At 53.9% G+C, this 6470-nt stretch overlaps 1 long non-coding RNA gene across 1 annotated transcript; it reads right to left on the bottom strand.

Moving 5' to 3' along the window:
- Positions 1-173: 173 nt before the first annotated feature.
- LOC149120628 (uncharacterized) lies at positions 174-4412 on the bottom strand. The gene is made up of 3 exons (XR_016226231.1): positions 2656-4412; positions 2411-2565; positions 174-2269 (listed from the first exon to the last, which is right to left on the bottom strand). It is a non-coding gene; the product is annotated as an uncharacterized LOC149120628 (long non-coding RNA).
- Positions 4413-6470: the final 2058 nt, after the last annotated feature.

Below are 6470 nucleotides of genomic sequence, written 5' to 3'. Positions count from 1 at the left end.
AACAGTAAATCCAGTCCTGTGCCTGCAGGAGGCAGTGCTGAGCGAGATTAGCCACTCTCAGAAGGACACACACTGCGTGACCGTGACCCTGAATTACGAGGTAGAGACAGGTTCCCCCCCGCCCCCCGACACACACACCCCGGCTGCACCCTGCAGTCACTGGGAACTTTAAATTTCTTTTTTTTAATTTTTTTTAATTTTATTTATTTATTTTTTGACAGGCAGAGTGGACAGTGAGAGAGACAGGGAGAATGGTCTTCCTTTGCCATTGGTTCACCCTCCAATGGCCGCCACGGCCGGCGCACTGCGGCCAGCGTACTGCGCTGATCCGAAGGCAGGAGCCAGGTGCTTCTCCTGGTCTCCCATGGGGTGCAGGGCCCAAGCACTTGGGCCATCCTCCACTGCACTCCTGGGCCACAGCAGAGAGCTGGCCTGGAAGAGGGGCAACCGGGACAGAATCCGGCGCCCCGACCGGGACTAGAATCCAGTGTGCCGGCGCTGCAAGGTGGAGGATTAGCCTAGTGAGCCACGGCGCTGGCCACTGGGAACTTTACAGCTCGGATGCCCACGCTGTTCTCGGGCTCCTCAAGTGGTTCCAGCCGGGGGCCCAGCTGGAGACCCTAGGATTAGGAGTCAGAAAGCCCAGGTCTGAACTTTGAATCGGCCACTTCCTTGCTGGGTGCCACCAGCCCCGGCCTTGGCAATAATAAAAGTTGAATAACCCTCGCTGAGCACAGCCGGGACGCCCCTGCAGTGGCTGCTGTCAGGCACAGACACCAAGTGGTTTGCCCAAGGTCACACAGTAGGGAGACGGGGGGCCTCAACTGGAATGCCGGCTGCCTGATGGGTGGGTAGAGCTGAGCGCAGAGCAAGAGGTCTCATTGCTCCCCAAGGTCCAGACCCCACAGCCTGCTCTGAGAAAGTCTGCAGGGGGAGGCATTCGCGGTCCATCCAGGGGGCCGTAAGGATGGGAGAGGGGGCAGGCATTTGGCGCAGCAGGTTCATCTGCCGGTGACACCGTGTCCCGTCTCGGAGTGACCCAGCTTCTGCTGATGCGCCGGGGAAGCCGCTCGCGATGACTCAAGCACTTGGGTCCCTGCTGCCAATGTTGGGGGGGACCCGGTGGGAGTTCTGGGGTCGTGACTTCAGCCTGGCCCAACCCAAGCTGCCGCAGGCATTTGGGGAGTGAACCAGCAGATGGAAGACCACTGTCTGTCTGTCTTTCTCTCTCTGCCTTATAGCAAAGAGGAAGAGTGAGTGTAGGGGGAGGCAAGCCTCACACAGCTGGGGGTGGGGGGAGAGGCCACCTCGTGGCCACCTCACTAACATCCTCTCCTACCCGCCACAGACCCATGGTCAAGCATCCTCTCCTCTCTGTCACAGACCCATGGTCACACCGGCAGTCCTGAGCGGGCTCGGACCTCTCCAGTAGTGCCCTGACTTTGGGAAGAGTCAGCAGCAGCGGCCATGGCCATTTGCCCCTCCTGGCCACCAAACAAAAACAAAAACAAAAACAAAACATGTCCTGTTGTTGGTGCTAGCATTGCGGCACAGTGGGTTAAGCCACTGCCTACCCTGCCTGCTTCCCACGTGAGCACTGGTTCGAATCCCAGCTGCTCCACTTCTGATCCAGCCTCCTGGTGATGGGCCTGAGAAAGCAATGGAAGATGACCTGGGCCCTTGCTCCCCATGTGGGAGACCTGGATGTAGTTCCTGGCCGTTGTGGCCATTTGGGGAGTGAATCAGCGGATGGAAGATCAGTGTGTGTGTGTGTGTGTGTGTGTGTGTGTGTAACTCTGCCTTTCAAATTAAGCTTTTTTTTTTTTTTTTCAAGCCCCCATTATTAAAGGGGCCCTAAGCAAGGGTGAGCCAGCCTCTTTTCTGGCCTGTACCCAAGCCCCTGGTGAAGGTCCACTGTTGCGGTAGCCTCTTCCCGACCGCCCTGCCTCTGTTCAGCTGAGGACAAGCAATGAGCGAGTGCGCCGGCCTCGCTGGCGACAGGGAACGCCTGTGTTGTTCTCCTGCGTTCAGAGAGCGGCTGAGGGCTGCGCGGGGTTGACAGTCGCTGGCGCTGCCCGGCTCTCTGTCCTGCTGGTGCAGGTGGGCTGCTCCAAGTGGACTGCCTGGGCTGGCGATGTCCAGCGACCTCCACGTGGCCACAGCACCGTGCATGTATGAGAGTTCTTCAAAAACTCATGGCAATGGAATTAAAACATCAGTGTATTTCTGCTGCAGAATCAATGTTCTGGAATCCAGGTAGATGAGAGACCTTCAAAAAGTTCGTGGAAAATGCATATTATGAAAACAGGGCTTCAAGACTTTTTTACACCAAAATATTTTTCTTTTTCTTTTCTTTTTTTTTTTTTTTTTTTTTTTTTTTTTTTGATAGACACAGAGAGAGAGCACCCACCTGCTGGTTCACTCCCCAAATACCTCCAACAGCCAGGGCTGGGCTAGGCCAGCGCTGCAGGCTGGAAACTCCATCCGGGTCTCCCACGTGGGTGACGGGAGCCAATCACTTGAGCCATCCCCTGTTGCCTCCCAGGGTCTGCGATTAGCAGGAAGCTGGAATTGGTAGCAGAACCGGGACTCAAACCCAGCTATCCCAGTATGTGCTGTGGGCATCTTAACTACCAGACCTACCCCTAAACTTACCTATTAATTCCATTTTTCCTTGAATTTTTTTTGAAGTACCCTCATAGAAACCCCTACAGCAATGACTCTCAACTGGGGACGCGTTTTCTCCACCTCACCCCCATGGAGACAGCTGGCGACGTGCAGAGGGTTTGCTGTTGTCACGGCAGTGGCGATGGGCGGGTGTCCGCTGCCTTCTCCTGGGTAGAGGCCAGGGCAGCTGCTGAGCCCCAGGCAGCCCCCGCGCGACACGGCCCCCACGTGACACGGAAGTGTGCAGCCCCAGTGCCCAGTGCCTGCTGAGTAGCCTCACCCAGAGAAACCCTACCCTCCGAGTAACAAAGACACCCGACAAAGAAAATTGTCAGAGAATATTCACAAGCCATTTTCATAATACATATGTTTAAAAATGACTCCCAAGTGTGTGTGTATGGAAAATAACTCCTCTGGGAACGGGATCCAGGACCCCTCCAGATACCAAAATCCCCAGACAGCTTCCTGTTTGCACAGAACCTACACGCACCTTCCCGCACGTTCAGTCTTCTCTAGGTGCCTTATAGCACCCACCACAACGTGAACACCACGTAACCAGGGGCGCATGGTGTTGTTGAGCGGAGAGTGACAAGAAAGGAGTCTGTAACGTTCAGGACGGGTGCGATTACCTTCCCCAAATTTTCAGTTCAAGGTTGGTTGAATCCACGGACACAAAGACCACGAGCACAGTGGGTGGTTTGGTAAATTCTACACTGACATCCAATCGCAACCGCTACCTCAATGTAGTAATGCCCTGCTAAAGGAAGCAAAGTACAAGATGGGGGCCGGCGCTGTGGCCTAGCAGGTAAAGCTGCTGCCTGCAGCACCCACATCCTACAGGGGCGCTGGTTCTAGTCCTAGATGCTCCACTTCCGATCCAGCTCTCTGCTATGGCCTGGGAAAGCAGTAGAAGATGGCCCAAGCGCTTGGGCCCCTGCACCTGTGTGGGAGACCCGGAGGAGGCTCCTGGCTCCTGGCTTCTGATCAGCCCAGCTCCAGCCATTGCAGCCATCTGGGGAGTCGACCAGCAGCTGGAAGATCTCTCTCCCTCTCTCTCTCTCTCTCTCTCTCTGTCTCTGTTAACTCTGCCTTTCAAATAAATAAATAAATCTTTAAAAAAATCACAGGGATAAAACATAAAAAACGAAGATCAATGAAAATCATTACACAGACAAGTTCGAGTGCAAGTCTATATTAATAAGGGCCAACACCTACTGGGTAGTCTCTCAGGTTTGCAGAACCTGGCTGAGGTGGATATGGAGTTGGCATCTTCGCTGCCATGCTGTTACTACATGGCACCACTAGGGGGAGCAGCATTACCTGCTCTTCCACTTCTTGGACACTTGGTCTCTGACATCCACAGAACAGACGTGTTGGAAGCAGGATAATTTTTGTACAGGATATTTTTTGGGGGAAAGAGTAAAAATTCATATAACTCTTCTGCATGTAAAATGCTCTCTGGGGCCCAGCACTGTGGTGCGAGTTAAGCAGCTGTTTGTAACCCCAGCATCCCGTATCGGAGACTCCCGTTTCAGTTCCAGCTGCTCTGCTCCTGGAGAAAGTAGCAGATGGCCCACGTGCTTGGGCCTCAGCCACCGCACGGGAGACCAGGTTGGCGTTCCTGGCCCCCGGCTTCAGCCTGGCTCAGTCCTGGCCATTGTAGCCATTTGAGGAGTGAACCAGCGGATGGAAGATCGATCTCTCTCTCTCTCTCTCTCTCTCTCTCCTCCACCCTTGTCACTCTGCCTTTGCAATAAATAAAATAAATCTTTAAGAAAATATTTATTTTATTTATTAGAAAGTCAGATTTATGCAGAGAGAGAAGGAGAGGCAGAGAAAGTGAGAGAGAGAGAGAGACAGAGAGAGAGAGAGAGAGAGGTATTCCATCCACTGGCTCTCTCCCCAGTTGGCTGCAACGGCCAGAGCTGTGCCGATCCGAAACCAGGAGTCAGGAGCTTCCTCTGGGTCTGCCATGTGGGTGCAGGGGCCCAAACACTTGCGCTATCTTGCACTGCTTTCCCAGGCCATAGCATAGAGCTGGATTGGAAGTGGAGCAGCCAGGACTTGAACCAGCACCCATACGGGATGCTGGCACTGAAGATGGTGGCTTTACCCACTATGCCACAGTGCCAGCCCCCAATAAAATGTTTAAAAAATATTTCCTGTGGCTGGCATTGTGGCATAGTGGGTTAAGCTTCTGTGTATGATGCTGGCATCCCATATGGTTCAAGTCCTGGCTGCTCCTCTTCCAATCCAGCTCTCTGCTATGGCCTGGGAAAGCAGTGGAAGATGGCCCAAGTCCTTGGGCCCCTGCACCTGCACGGGAGACCCAGAAGCAGCTCCTGGCTCCTAGCTTTGGACTGCCTCAGCTCCAGCCATTGCAACTATTTGGGGAGTGGACCAGTGGATGGAAGATCGAGACCTCTCCATCTCTCTCTCTAACTCTGCATTTGAAGTAAACAAAGAAATAAAAATATTTTTAAAAATTTCTTGTTCCAGTGTTCACCACCAAATGTAAAATGAAAAGAGCCAACCTGACTTAAATAGTTAAGCCACATCTCTTCTTTTATTTGAATTTTAAAAATATGTATTCATTTTGAAAGTCAGAGTTAGAGAAAGGAAGAGAAAGAGAGAGATCTTCCATCTGCTGGCTTACTCTCCAGATGACCACAACAGGGAGGGAGCGCTTGGCCAAGCTGTAGCCAGGAGCTTCATCCAGGCCTCCCATGTGGATGGCAGGGGCCCAAACATTTGACCCATCTTCCGCTGCTTTCCAAGGCCATTAGCAGGGAATTGGATCAGAAGTGGAGCAGCCAGGACACAAAGTGGCAGGCATATGGGGATGTTGGCATCGAAGGCAGCAGCTTTAGCCACTATGCTACAACACTGGCCCCAAGTCTCATCCCTTAAAATGATGCCTTGCAAAATTCTGTGATCAACAGAATCATGGGAAAGGCTCAAACAATTCTGATTCTGGGTTATGTGCTTGGAGATGTAAGAGTTCTGGAATCTGCATGTTTCCCATGTAAATTGTATGATTGCTTCTCTCTCTCTCTCTCTCTCTCTCTCTCTCTCATACACACACACACACACACACACACACACACCCCATTCCCTGGTCCGCACCCCTAAATGGGAGCCTGCTATCATGGATTACTAGAGACGCCCGAGTCTTTGCTCCCACCGCCTCCCCGCTCTATGAAGTGGCTTTTCCACTCCTCCCTGAAGGACGGCTCTATTTCCCTGGACTCGGGTACGGTGCAGCCTGTCTGGCCGATAGAGGCACCGGAGCCCAGTCTGCAGAGGCCAGGTGTGTTCCCGCTTCATCTCCTGCATCTCTGCCACCACCAAGACTCCCCGGCGGCCACTCTGAGGAAGGTGAGACAGGCGGGCAGGGGAGAGTTGTCCCAGTCGGCCAAGGCCAATCTTTCTCAGCCAACACCTGCGCTTGCGTGCGTGTCCAGTCCACAGCAGCAGAGCTGCCCAGCCCACTTCCACTGATCAGAGACATGGGAGCAGTAAACACACATTGTTGGGGGCCACTGGGGTGCGGAGGCTGCTGCCTGAGGCACCCACTGCCACCTTGCGCCTGTCCACCACCAGGGGAGGTGGCTTCCCGGACGCAAGAGCCCAAGGAAGCAGCTGTGCCACCTCGGGGTCCTCACCTGCTCCTCCTGCCACTTGCCCACCGCCAAGCGGACACACGAGCGTCTGCTCTCTGCTCAGCAGGACAGTCCTGAGGATCCTGCCGGACGATGCGACTCCCAGGCAGGTGCTTTGTGAGCTGGGGTTCCGGGCGCCTA

The sequence above is a fragment of the Oryctolagus cuniculus genome, chromosome 19, assembly GCF_051225735.1.
Source record: "Oryctolagus cuniculus isolate XC-2025 breed Fujian yellow rabbit chromosome 19, ASM5122573v1, whole genome shotgun sequence".
In the NCBI taxonomy this organism is placed as follows: Eukaryota; Metazoa; Chordata; class Mammalia; order Lagomorpha; family Leporidae; genus Oryctolagus; species Oryctolagus cuniculus.
This window is presented reverse-complemented; position numbering and strand designations above follow the sequence as displayed.